This window comes from Dunckerocampus dactyliophorus, chromosome 14 (assembly GCF_027744805.1).
Source record: "Dunckerocampus dactyliophorus isolate RoL2022-P2 chromosome 14, RoL_Ddac_1.1, whole genome shotgun sequence".
In the NCBI taxonomy this organism is placed as follows: Eukaryota; Metazoa; Chordata; class Actinopteri; order Syngnathiformes; family Syngnathidae; genus Dunckerocampus; species Dunckerocampus dactyliophorus.
This window is the reverse complement of record NC_072832.1, coordinates 10,453,019-10,465,063: the sequence shown is the minus strand read 5'-3', so window position 1 is coordinate 10,465,063 and position 12,045 is coordinate 10,453,019. Positions and strand designations below refer to the sequence as shown.

Below are 12,045 nucleotides of genomic sequence, written 5' to 3'. Positions count from 1 at the left end.
TACAGGTGCTGTTCTTGGACATATGTGTTTTTACAATGGTGTTGAGGGTACAAGGCCACTCAAAAGTGAAACAGCAAGCTGGAATCTCCATATTAAGAATCTAATGTTCCACTTACATCACGGATGAATCTTGTACTTGAAGCCCAACAAAACTACATAGAGACAGATTCATCGCGTCCATCAGGATAAGGATGTAATACACAGGTTCCACCGAGAGTTGAACTCAGACCACTGGATTCAAAGTCCAGAGTGCTGACCATTACACCATGGAACCCTACAGGTGCTGTTCTTGGACATATGTGTTTTTACAATGGTGTTGAGGGTTCATGACCACTCAAAAGTGAAAGAGCAAGCTGGAATCTCCATATTAAGAATCTAATGTTCCACTTACATCCCGGATGAATCTTGTACTTGAAGCCCTACAAAACTACATAGAGACAGATCCATAGCGTCTATCGGGATAAGGGTGTACACAGGTTCCACCGAGAGTTGAACTCGGATCACTGGATTCAAAGTCCAGAGTGCTGACCATTACACCATGGAACCCTACCGCTGCTGAGATGGGCGTGTTTGGTTTCACAAAGGTGTTAACGTATGTGCTTGGACGTATGTGGTTTCACAATGGTTTTGAGGGTTCAAGGCCACTCACTCAAAAGTGAAAGATCAAGTTGGAATTTCCATATTAAGAATGTAATGTTCCACTTACATCCCGGATGAATCTTGTACTTGAAGCCCTACGAAACTACATAGAGACAGATCCATAGCGTCCATCAGGATTAGGGTGTACACAGGTTCTACCGAGAGTTGAACTCAGATCACTGGATTCAAAGCCCAGAGTGCTGACCATTACACCATGGAACCGTACCACCACTGAGTGTGGGCGTGTTTGGTTTCACAAAGGTGTTGAGGTTCAAAACTACTCAAAAGTGAAATAGCAGGATGGAATTTCGACATTAAGAATATAATGTTCCACTTCCGTCACCGATGAATCTTGTACTTGAAGCCCTACAAAACTACATAGAGACAGATCTATAGCTTCCATCAGGATAAGGGGGTAATACACAGGTTCCACCAAGAGTTGAACTCGGATCACTGGATTCAAAGTCCAGAGTGCTGACCGTTACATCATTGAACCCTACAGGTGCTGTTCTTGGACATATGTGTTTTTACAATGGTGTTGAGGGTACAAGGCCACTCAAAAGTGAAACAGCAAGCTGGAATCTCCATATTAAGAATCTAATGTTCCACTTACATCACGGATGAATCTTGTACTTGAAGCCCAACAAAACTACATAGAGACAGATTCATCGCGTCCATCAGGATAAGGATGTAATACACAGGTTCCACCGAGAGTTGAATTCAGACCACTGGATTCAAAGTCCAGAGTGCTGACCATTACACCATGGAACCCTACAGGTGCTGTTCTTGGACATATGTGTTTTTACAATGGTGTTGAGGGTTCATGACCACTCAAAAGTGAAAGAGCAAGCTGGAATCTCCATATTAAGAATCTAATGTTCCACTTACATCCCGGATGAATCTTGTACTTGAAGCCCTACAAAACTACATAGAGACAGATCCATAGCGTCTATCGGGATAAGGGTGTACACAGGTTCCACCGAGAGTTGAACTCGGATCACTGGATTCAAAGTCCAGAGTGCTGACCATTACACCATGGAACCCTACCTCTGCTGAGATGGGCGTGTTTGGTTTCACAAAGGTGTTAACGTATGTGCTTGGACGTATGTGGTTTCACAATGGTTTTGAGGGTTCAAGGCCACTCACTCAAAAGTGAAAGATCAAGTTGGAATTTCCATATTAAGAATGTAATGTTCCACTTACATCCCGGATGAATCTTGTACTTGAAGCCCTACGAAACTACATAGAGACAGATCCATAGCGTCCATCAGGATTAGGGTGTACACAGGTTCTACCGAGAGTTGAACTCAGATCACTGGATTCAAAGCCCAGAGTGCTGACCATTACACCATGGAACCGTACCACCACTGAGTGTGGGCGTGTTTGGTTTCACAAAGGTGTTGAGGTTCAAAACTACTCAAAAGTGAAATAGCAGGATGGAATTTCGACATTAAGAATATAATGTTCCACTTCCGTCACCGATGAATCTTGTACTTGAAGCCCTACAAAACTACATAGAGACAGATCTATAGCTTCCATCAGGATAAGGGGGTAATACACAGGTTCCACCAAGAGTTGAACTCGGATCACTGGATTCAAAGTCCAGAGTGCTGACCGTTACACCATTGAACCCTACAGGTGCTGTTCTTGGACATATGTGTTTTTACAATGGTGTTGAGGGTACAAGGCCACTCAAAAGTGAAACAGCAAGCTGGAATCTCCATATTAAGAATCTAATGTTCCACTTACATCACGGATGAATCTTGTACTTGAAGCCCAACAAAACTACATAGAGACAGATTCATCGCGTCCATCAGGATAAGGATGTAATACACAGGTTCCACCGAGAGTTGAACTCAGACCACTGGATTCAAAGTCCAGAGTGCTGACCATTACACCATGGAACCCTACAGGTGCTGTTCTTGGACATATGTGTTTTTACAATGGTGTTGAGGGTTCATGACCACTCAAAAGTGAAAGAGCAAGCTGGAATCTCCATATTAAGAATCTAATGTTCCACTTACATCCCGGATGAATCTTGTACTTGAAGCCCTACAAAACTACATAGAGACAGATCCATAGCGTCTATCGGGATAAGGGTGTACACAGGTTCCACCGAGAGTTGAACTCGGATCACTGGATTCAAAGTCCAGAGTGCTGACCATTACACCATGGAACCCTACCGCTGCTGAGATGGGCGTGTTTGGTTTCACAAAGGTGTTAACGTATGTGCTTGGACGTATGTGGTTTCACAATGGTTTTGAGGGTTCAAGGCCACTCACTCAAAAGTGAAAGATCAAGTTGGAATTTCCATATTAAGAATGTAATGTTCCACTTACATCACGGATGAATCTTGTACTTGAAGCCCTACGAAACTACATAGAGACAGATCCATAGCGTCCATCAGGATTAGGGTGTACACAGGTTCTACCGAGAGTTGAACTCAGATCACTGGATTCAAAGCCCAGAGTGCTGACCATTACACCATGGAACCGTACCACCACTGAGTGTGGGCGTGTTTGGTTTCACAAAGGTGTTGAGGTTCAAAACTACTCAAAAGTGAAATAGCAGGATGGAATTTCGACATTAAGAATATAATGTTCCACTTCCGTCACCGATGAATCTTGTACTTGAAGCCCTACAAAACTACATAGAGACAGATCTATAGCTTCCATCAGGATAAGGGGGTAATACACAGGTTCCACCAAGAGTTGAACTCGGATCACTGGATTCAAAGTCCAGAGTGCTGACCGTTACACCATTGAACCCTACAGGTGCTGTTCTTGGACATATGTGTTTTTACAATGGTGTTGAGGGTACAAGGCCACTCAAAAGTGAAACAGCAAGCTGGAATCTCCATATTAAGAATCTAATGTTCCACTTACATCACGGATGAATCTTGTACTTGAAGCCCAACAAAACTACATAGAGACAGATTCATCGCGTCCATCAGGATAAGGATGTAATACACAGGTTCCACCGAGAGTTGAACTCAGACCACTGGATTCAAAGTCCAGAGTGCTGACCATTACACCATGGAACCCTACAGGTGCTGTTCTTGGACATATGTGTTTTTACAATGGTGTTGAGGGTTCATGACCACTCAAAAGTGAAAGAGCAAGCTGGAATCTCCATATTAAGAATCTAATGTTCCACTTACATCCCGGATGAATCTTGTACTTGAAGCCCTACAAAACTACATAGAGACAGATCCATAGCGTCTATCGGGATAAGGGTGTACACAGGTTCCACCGAGAGTTGAACTCGGATCACTGGATTCAAAGTCCAGAGTGCTGACCATTACACCATGGAACCCTACCGCTGCTGAGATGGGCGTGTTTGGTTTCACAAAGGTGTTAACGTATGTGCTTGGACGTATGTGGTTTCACAATGGTTTTGAGGGTTCAAGGCCACTCACTCAAAAGTGAAAGATCAAGTTGGAATTTCCATATTAAGAATGTAATGTTCCACTTACATCCCGGATGAATCTTGTACTTGAAGCCCTACGAAACTACATAGAGACAGATCCATAGCGTCCATCAGGATTAGGGTGTACACAGGTTCTACCGAGAGTTGAACTCAGATCACTGGATTCAAAGCCCAGAGTGCTGACCATTACACCATGGAACCGTACCACCACTGAGTGTGGGCGTGTTTGGTTTCACAAAGGTGTTGAGGTTCAAAACTACTCAAAAGTGAAATAGCAGGATGGAATTTCGACATTAAGAATATAATGTTCCACTTCCGTCACCGATGAATCTTGTACTTGAAGCCCTACAAAACTACATAGAGACAGATCTATAGCTTCCATCAGGATAAGGGGGTAATACACAGGTTCCACCAAGAGTTGAACTCGGATCACTGGATTCAAAGTCCAGAGTGCTGACCGTTACACCATTGAACCCTACAGGTGCTGTTCTTGGACATATGTGTTTTTACAATGGTGTTGAGGGTACAAGGCCACTCAAAAGTGAAACAGCAAGCTGGAATCTCCATATTAAGAATCTAATGTTCCACTTACATCACGGATGAATCTTGTACTTGAAGCCCAACAAAACTACATAGAGACAGATTCATCGCGTCCATCAGGATAAGGATGTAATACACAGGTTCCACCGAGAGTTGAACTCAGACCACTGGATTCAAAGTCCAGAGTGCTGACCATTACACCATGGAACCCTACAGGTGCTGTTCTTGGACATATGTGTTTTTACAATGGTGTTGAGGGTTCATGACCACTCAAAAGTGAAAGAGCAAGCTGGAATCTCCATATTAAGAATCTAATGTTCCACTTACATCCCGGATGAATCTTGTACTTGAAGCCCTACAAAACTACATAGAGACAGATCCATAGCGTCTATCGGGATAAGGGTGTACACAGGTTCCACCGAGAGTTGAACTCGGATCACTGGATTCAAAGTCCAGAGTGCTGACCATTACACCATGGAACCCTACCGCTGCTGAGATGGGCGTGTTTGGTTTCACAAAGGTGTTAACGTATGTGCTTGGACGTATGTGGTTTCACAATGGTTTTGAGGGTTCAAGGCCACTCACTCAAAAGTGAAAGATCAAGTTGGAATTTCCATATTAAGAATGTAATGTTCCACTTACATCCCGGATGAATCTTGTACTTGAAGCCCTACGAAACTACATAGAGACAGATCCATAGCGTCCATCAGGATTAGGGTGTACACAGGTTCTACCGAGAGTTGAACTCAGATCACTGGATTCAAAGCCCAGAGTGCTGACCATTACACCATGGAACCGTACCACCACTGAGTGTGGGCGTGTTTGGTTTCACAAAGGTGTTGAGGTTCAAAACTACTCAAAAGTGAAATAGCAGGATGGAATTTCGACATTAAGAATATAATGTTCCACTTCCGTCACCGATGAATCTTGTACTTGAAGCCCTACAAAACTACATAGAGACAGATCTATAGCTTCCATCAGGATAAGGGGGTAATACACAGGTTCCACCAAGAGTTGAACTCGGATCACTGGATTCAAAGTCCAGAGTGCTGACCGTTACACCATTGAACCCTACAGGTGCTGTTCTTGGACATATGTGTTTTTACAATGGTGTTGAGGGTACAAGGCCACTCAAAAGTGAAACAGCAAGCTGGAATCTCCATATTAAGAATCTAATGTTCCACTTACATCACGGATGAATCTTGTACTTGAAGCCCAACAAAACTACATAGAGACAGATTCATCGCGTCCATCAGGATAAGGATGTAATACACAGGTTCCACCGAGAGTTGAACTCAGACCACTGGATTCAAAGTCCAGAGTGCTGACCATTACACCATGGAACCCTACAGGTGCTGTTCTTGGACATATGTGTTTTTACAATGGTGTTGAGGGTTCATGACCACTCAAAAGTGAAAGAGCAAGCTGGAATCTCCATATTAAGAATCTAATGTTCCACTTACATCCCGGATGAATCTTGTACTTGAAGCCCTACAAAACTACATAGAGACAGATCCATAGCGTCTATCGGGATAAGGGTGTACACAGGTTCCACCGAGAGTTGAACTCGGATCACTGGATTCAAAGTCCAGAGTGCTGACCATTACACCATGGAACCCTACCGCTGCTGAGATGGGCGTGTTTGGTTTCACAAAGGTGTTAACGTATGTGCTTGGACGTATGTGGTTTCACAATGGTTTTGAGGGTTCAAGGCCACTCACTCAAAAGTGAAAGATCAAGTTGGAATTTCCATATTAAGAATGTAATGTTCCACTTACATCCCGGATGAATCTTGTACTTGAAGCCCTACGAAACTACATAGAGACAGATCCATAGCGTCCATCAGGATTAGGGTGTACACAGGTTCTACCGAGAGTTGAACTCAGATCACTGGATTCAAAGCCCAGAGTGCTGACCATTACACCATGGAACCGTACCACCACTGAGTGTGGGCGTGTTTGGTTTCACAAAGGTGTTGAGGTTCAAAACTACTCAAAAGTGAAATAGCAGGATGGAATTTCGACATTAAGAATATAATGTTCCACTTCCGTCACCGATGAATCTTGTACTTGAAGCCCTACAAAACTACATAGAGACAGATCTATAGCTTCCATCAGGATAAGGGGGTAATACACAGGTTCCACCAAGAGTTGAACTCGGATCACTGGATTCAAAGTCCAGAGTGCTGACCGTTACATCATTGAACCCTACAGGTGCTGTTCTTGGACATATGTGTTTTTACAATGGTGTTGAGGGTACAAGGCCACTCAAAAGTGAAACAGCAAGCTGGAATCTCCATATTAAGAATCTAATGTTCCACTTACATCACGGATGAATCTTGTACTTGAAGCCCAACAAAACTACATAGAGACAGATTCATCGCGTCCATCAGGATAAGGATGTAATACACAGGTTCCACCGAGAGTTGAATTCAGACCACTGGATTCAAAGTCCAGAGTGCTGACCATTACACCATGGAACCCTACAGGTGCTGTTCTTGGACATATGTGTTTTTACAATGGTGTTGAGGGTTCATGACCACTCAAAAGTGAAAGAGCAAGCTGGAATCTCCATATTAAGAATCTAATGTTCCACTTACATCCCGGATGAATCTTGTACTTGAAGCCCTACAAAACTACATAGAGACAGATCCATAGCGTCTATCGGGATAAGGGTGTACACAGGTTCCACCGAGAGTTGAACTCGGATCACTGGATTCAAAGTCCAGAGTGCTGACCATTACACCATGGAACCCTACCTCTGCTGAGATGGGCGTGTTTGGTTTCACAAAGGTGTTAACGTATGTGCTTGGACGTATGTGGTTTCACAATGGTTTTGAGGGTTCAAGGCCACTCACTCAAAAGTGAAAGATCAAGTTGGAATTTCCATATTAAGAATGTAATGTTCCACTTACATCCCGGATGAATCTTGTACTTGAAGCCCTACGAAACTACATAGAGACAGATCCATAGCGTCCATCAGGATTAGGGTGTACACAGGTTCTACCGAGAGTTGAACTCAGATCACTGGATTCAAAGCCCAGAGTGCTGACCATTACACCATGGAACCGTACCACCACTGAGTGTGGGCGTGTTTGGTTTCACAAAGGTGTTGAGGTTCAAAACTACTCAAAAGTGAAATAGCAGGATGGAATTTCGACATTAAGAATATAATGTTCCACTTCCGTCACCGATGAATCTTGTACTTGAAGCCCTACAAAACTACATAGAGACAGATCTATAGCTTCCATCAGGATAAGGGGGTAATACACAGGTTCCACCAAGAGTTGAACTCGGATCACTGGATTCAAAGTCCAGAGTGCTGACCGTTACACCATTGAACCCTACAGGTGCTGTTCTTGGACATATGTGTTTTTACAATGGTGTTGAGGGTACAAGGCCACTCAAAAGTGAAACAGCAAGCTGGAATCTCCATATTAAGAATCTAATGTTCCACTTACATCACGGATGAATCTTGTACTTGAAGCCCAACAAAACTACATAGAGACAGATTCATCGCGTCCATCAGGATAAGGATGTAATACACAGGTTCCACCGAGAGTTGAACTCAGACCACTGGATTCAAAGTCCAGAGTGCTGACCATTACACCATGGAACCCTACAGGTGCTGTTCTTGGACATATGTGTTTTTACAATGGTGTTGAGGGTTCATGACCACTCAAAAGTGAAAGAGCAAGCTGGAATCTCCATATTAAGAATCTAATGTTCCACTTACATCCCGGATGAATCTTGTACTTGAAGCCCTACAAAACTACATAGAGACAGATCCATAGCGTCTATCGGGATAAGGGTGTACACAGGTTCCACCGAGAGTTGAACTCGGATCACTGGATTCAAAGTCCAGAGTGCTGACCATTACACCATGGAACCCTACCGCTGCTGAGATGGGCGTGTTTGGTTTCACAAAGGTGTTAACGTATGTGCTTGGACGTATGTGGTTTCACAATGGTTTTGAGGGTTCAAGGCCACTCACTCAAAAGTGAAAGATCAAGTTGGAATTTCCATATTAAGAATGTAATGTTCCACTTACATCACGGATGAATCTTGTACTTGAAGCCCTACGAAACTACATAGAGACAGATCCATAGCGTCCATCAGGATTAGGGTGTACACAGGTTCTACCGAGAGTTGAACTCAGATCACTGGATTCAAAGCCCAGAGTGCTGACCATTACACCATGGAACCGTACCACCACTGAGTGTGGGCGTGTTTGGTTTCACAAAGGTGTTGAGGTTCAAAACTACTCAAAAGTGAAATAGCAGGATGGAATTTCGACATTAAGAATATAATGTTCCACTTCCGTCACCGATGAATCTTGTACTTGAAGCCCTACAAAACTACATAGAGACAGATCTATAGCTTCCATCAGGATAAGGGGGTAATACACAGGTTCCACCAAGAGTTGAACTCGGATCACTGGATTCAAAGTCCAGAGTGCTGACCGTTACACCATTGAACCCTACAGGTGCTGTTCTTGGACATATGTGTTTTTACAATGGTGTTGAGGGTACAAGGCCACTCAAAAGTGAAACAGCAAGCTGGAATCTCCATATTAAGAATCTAATGTTCCACTTACATCACGGATGAATCTTGTACTTGAAGCCCAACAAAACTACATAGAGACAGATTCATCGCGTCCATCAGGATAAGGATGTAATACACAGGTTCCACCGAGAGTTGAACTCAGACCACTGGATTCAAAGTCCAGAGTGCTGACCATTACACCATGGAACCCTACAGGTGCTGTTCTTGGACATATGTGTTTTTACAATGGTGTTGAGGGTTCATGACCACTCAAAAGTGAAAGAGCAAGCTGGAATCTCCATATTAAGAATCTAATGTTCCACTTACATCCCGGATGAATCTTGTACTTGAAGCCCTACAAAACTACATAGAGACAGATCCATAGCGTCTATCGGGATAAGGGTGTACACAGGTTCCACCGAGAGTTGAACTCGGATCACTGGATTCAAAGTCCAGAGTGCTGACCATTACACCATGGAACCCTACCGCTGCTGAGATGGGCGTGTTTGGTTTCACAAAGGTGTTAACGTATGTGCTTGGACGTATGTGGTTTCACAATGGTTTTGAGGGTTCAAGGCCACTCACTCAAAAGTGAAAGATCAAGTTGGAATTTCCATATTAAGAATGTAATGTTCCACTTACATCCCGGATGAATCTTGTACTTGAAGCCCTACGAAACTACATAGAGACAGATCCATAGCGTCCATCAGGATTAGGGTGTACACAGGTTCTACCGAGAGTTGAACTCAGATCACTGGATTCAAAGCCCAGAGTGCTGACCATTACACCATGGAACCGTACCACCACTGAGTGTGGGCGTGTTTGGTTTCACAAAGGTGTTGAGGTTCAAAACTACTCAAAAGTGAAATAGCAGGATGGAATTTCGACATTAAGAATATAATGTTCCACTTCCGTCACCGATGAATCTTGTACTTGAAGCCCTACAAAACTACATAGAGACAGATCTATAGCTTCCATCAGGATAAGGGGGTAATACACAGGTTCCACCAAGAGTTGAACTCGGATCACTGGATTCAAAGTCCAGAGTGCTGACCGTTACACCATTGAACCCTACAGGTGCTGTTCTTGGACATATGTGTTTTTACAATGGTGTTGAGGGTACAAGGCCACTCAAAAGTGAAACAGCAAGCTGGAATCTCCATATTAAGAATCTAATGTTCCACTTACATCACGGATGAATCTTGTACTTGAAGCCCAACAAAACTACATAGAGACAGATTCATCGCGTCCATCAGGATAAGGATGTAATACACAGGTTCCACCGAGAGTTGAACTCAGACCACTGGATTCAAAGTCCAGAGTGCTGACCATTACACCATGGAACCCTACAGGTGCTGTTCTTGGACATATGTGTTTTTACAATGGTGTTGAGGGTTCATGACCACTCAAAAGTGAAAGAGCAAGCTGGAATCTCCATATTAAGAATCTAATGTTCCACTTACATCCCGGATGAATCTTGTACTTGAAGCCCTACAAAACTACATAGAGACAGATCCATAGCGTCTATCGGGATAAGGGTGTACACAGGTTCCACCGAGAGTTGAACTCGGATCACTGGATTCAAAGTCCAGAGTGCTGACCATTACACCATGGAACCCTACCGCTGCTGAGATGGGCGTGTTTGGTTTCACAAAGGTGTTAACGTATGTGCTTGGACGTATGTGGTTTCACAATGGTTTTGAGGGTTCAAGGCCACTCACTCAAAAGTGAAAGATCAAGTTGGAATTTCCATATTAAGAATGTAATGTTCCACTTACATCCCGGATGAATCTTGTACTTGAAGCCCTACGAAACTACATAGAGACAGATCCATAGCGTCCATCAGGATTAGGGTGTACACAGGTTCTACCGAGAGTTGAACTCAGATCACTGGATTCAAAGCCCAGAGTGCTGACCATTACACCATGGAACCGTACCACCACTGAGTGTGGGCGTGTTTGGTTTCACAAAGGTGTTGAGGTTCAAAACTACTCAAAAGTGAAATAGCAGGATGGAATTTCGACATTAAGAATATAATGTTCCACTTCCGTCACCGATGAATCTTGTACTTGAAGCCCTACAAAACTACATAGAGACAGATCTATAGCTTCCATCAGGATAAGGGGGTAATACACAGGTTCCACCAAGAGTTGAACTCGGATCACTGGATTCAAAGTCCAGAGTGCTGACCGTTACACCATTGAACCCTACAGGTGCTGTTCTTGGACATATGTGTTTTTACAATGGTGTTGAGGGTACAAGGCCACTCAAAAGTGAAACAGCAAGCTGGAATCTCCATATTAAGAATCTAATGTTCCACTTACATCACGGATGAATCTTGTACTTGAAGCCCAACAAAACTACATAGAGACAGATTCATCGCGTCCATCAGGATAAGGATGTAATACACAGGTTCCACCGAGAGTTGAACTCAGACCACTGGATTCAAAGTCCAGAGTGCTGACCATTACACCATGGAACCCTACAGGTGCTGTTCTTGGACATATGTGTTTTTACAATGGTGTTGAGGGTTCATGACCACTCAAAAGTGAAAGAGCAAGCTGGAATCTCCATATTAAGAATCTAATGTTCCACTTACATCCCGGATGAATCTTGTACTTGAAGCCCTACAAAACTACATAGAGACAGATCCATAGCGTCTATCGGGATAAGGGTGTACACAGGTTCCACCGAGAGTTGAACTCGGATCACTGGATTCAAAGTCCAGAGTGCTGACCATTACACCATGGAACCCTACCGCTGCTGAGATGGGCGTGTTTGGTTTCACAAAGGTGTTAACGTATGTGCTTGGACGTATGTGGTTTCACAATGGTTTTGAGGGTTCAAGGCCACTCACTCAAAAGTGAAAGATCAAGTTGGAATTTCCATATTA

At 43.5% G+C, this 12,045-nt stretch overlaps 22 non-coding genes across 22 annotated transcripts; all 22 read right to left on the bottom strand.

Annotated features, from left to right (window-relative positions):
• Nucleotides 1-202: 202 nt before the first annotated feature.
• On the bottom strand, nt 203-274 carry trnaq-uug (transfer RNA glutamine (anticodon UUG)). Its single transcript has one exon. It is a non-coding gene; the product is annotated as a tRNA-Gln (tRNA).
• Nucleotides 275-474: 200 nt separating this feature from the next.
• Nucleotides 475-546, bottom strand: trnaq-uug (transfer RNA glutamine (anticodon UUG)). Its single transcript has one exon. It is a non-coding gene; the product is annotated as a tRNA-Gln (tRNA).
• Nucleotides 547-1,338: 792 nt separating this feature from the next.
• On the bottom strand, nt 1,339-1,410 carry trnaq-uug (transfer RNA glutamine (anticodon UUG)). The gene has a single exon. It is a non-coding gene; the product is annotated as a tRNA-Gln (tRNA).
• Nucleotides 1,411-1,610: 200 nt separating this feature from the next.
• trnaq-uug (transfer RNA glutamine (anticodon UUG)) lies at nt 1,611-1,682 on the bottom strand. The gene has a single exon. It is a non-coding gene; the product is annotated as a tRNA-Gln (tRNA).
• Nucleotides 1,683-2,474: 792 nt separating this feature from the next.
• On the bottom strand, nt 2,475-2,546 carry trnaq-uug (transfer RNA glutamine (anticodon UUG)). Its single transcript has one exon. It is a non-coding gene; the product is annotated as a tRNA-Gln (tRNA).
• A 200-nt stretch (nt 2,547-2,746) lies between these two features.
• Nucleotides 2,747-2,818, bottom strand: trnaq-uug (transfer RNA glutamine (anticodon UUG)). Its single transcript has one exon. It is a non-coding gene; the product is annotated as a tRNA-Gln (tRNA).
• Nucleotides 2,819-3,610: 792 nt separating this feature from the next.
• On the bottom strand, nt 3,611-3,682 carry trnaq-uug (transfer RNA glutamine (anticodon UUG)). Its single transcript has one exon. It is a non-coding gene; the product is annotated as a tRNA-Gln (tRNA).
• Nucleotides 3,683-3,882: 200 nt separating this feature from the next.
• On the bottom strand, nt 3,883-3,954 carry trnaq-uug (transfer RNA glutamine (anticodon UUG)). The gene has a single exon. It is a non-coding gene; the product is annotated as a tRNA-Gln (tRNA).
• A 792-nt stretch (nt 3,955-4,746) lies between these two features.
• trnaq-uug (transfer RNA glutamine (anticodon UUG)) lies at nt 4,747-4,818 on the bottom strand. The gene has a single exon. It is a non-coding gene; the product is annotated as a tRNA-Gln (tRNA).
• A 200-nt stretch (nt 4,819-5,018) lies between these two features.
• Nucleotides 5,019-5,090, bottom strand: trnaq-uug (transfer RNA glutamine (anticodon UUG)). The gene has a single exon. It is a non-coding gene; the product is annotated as a tRNA-Gln (tRNA).
• Nucleotides 5,091-5,882: 792 nt separating this feature from the next.
• Nucleotides 5,883-5,954, bottom strand: trnaq-uug (transfer RNA glutamine (anticodon UUG)). The gene has a single exon. It is a non-coding gene; the product is annotated as a tRNA-Gln (tRNA).
• A 200-nt stretch (nt 5,955-6,154) lies between these two features.
• trnaq-uug (transfer RNA glutamine (anticodon UUG)) lies at nt 6,155-6,226 on the bottom strand. The gene has a single exon. It is a non-coding gene; the product is annotated as a tRNA-Gln (tRNA).
• Nucleotides 6,227-7,018: 792 nt separating this feature from the next.
• trnaq-uug (transfer RNA glutamine (anticodon UUG)) lies at nt 7,019-7,090 on the bottom strand. The gene has a single exon. It is a non-coding gene; the product is annotated as a tRNA-Gln (tRNA).
• A 200-nt stretch (nt 7,091-7,290) lies between these two features.
• Nucleotides 7,291-7,362, bottom strand: trnaq-uug (transfer RNA glutamine (anticodon UUG)). Its single transcript has one exon. It is a non-coding gene; the product is annotated as a tRNA-Gln (tRNA).
• Nucleotides 7,363-8,154: 792 nt separating this feature from the next.
• On the bottom strand, nt 8,155-8,226 carry trnaq-uug (transfer RNA glutamine (anticodon UUG)). Its single transcript has one exon. It is a non-coding gene; the product is annotated as a tRNA-Gln (tRNA).
• Nucleotides 8,227-8,426: 200 nt separating this feature from the next.
• Nucleotides 8,427-8,498, bottom strand: trnaq-uug (transfer RNA glutamine (anticodon UUG)). The gene has a single exon. It is a non-coding gene; the product is annotated as a tRNA-Gln (tRNA).
• A 792-nt stretch (nt 8,499-9,290) lies between these two features.
• On the bottom strand, nt 9,291-9,362 carry trnaq-uug (transfer RNA glutamine (anticodon UUG)). Its single transcript has one exon. It is a non-coding gene; the product is annotated as a tRNA-Gln (tRNA).
• A 200-nt stretch (nt 9,363-9,562) lies between these two features.
• trnaq-uug (transfer RNA glutamine (anticodon UUG)) lies at nt 9,563-9,634 on the bottom strand. Its single transcript has one exon. It is a non-coding gene; the product is annotated as a tRNA-Gln (tRNA).
• A 792-nt stretch (nt 9,635-10,426) lies between these two features.
• Nucleotides 10,427-10,498, bottom strand: trnaq-uug (transfer RNA glutamine (anticodon UUG)). Its single transcript has one exon. It is a non-coding gene; the product is annotated as a tRNA-Gln (tRNA).
• A 200-nt stretch (nt 10,499-10,698) lies between these two features.
• On the bottom strand, nt 10,699-10,770 carry trnaq-uug (transfer RNA glutamine (anticodon UUG)). The gene has a single exon. It is a non-coding gene; the product is annotated as a tRNA-Gln (tRNA).
• A 792-nt stretch (nt 10,771-11,562) lies between these two features.
• trnaq-uug (transfer RNA glutamine (anticodon UUG)) lies at nt 11,563-11,634 on the bottom strand. Its single transcript has one exon. It is a non-coding gene; the product is annotated as a tRNA-Gln (tRNA).
• A 200-nt stretch (nt 11,635-11,834) lies between these two features.
• Nucleotides 11,835-11,906, bottom strand: trnaq-uug (transfer RNA glutamine (anticodon UUG)). The gene has a single exon. It is a non-coding gene; the product is annotated as a tRNA-Gln (tRNA).
• Nucleotides 11,907-12,045: the final 139 nt, after the last annotated feature.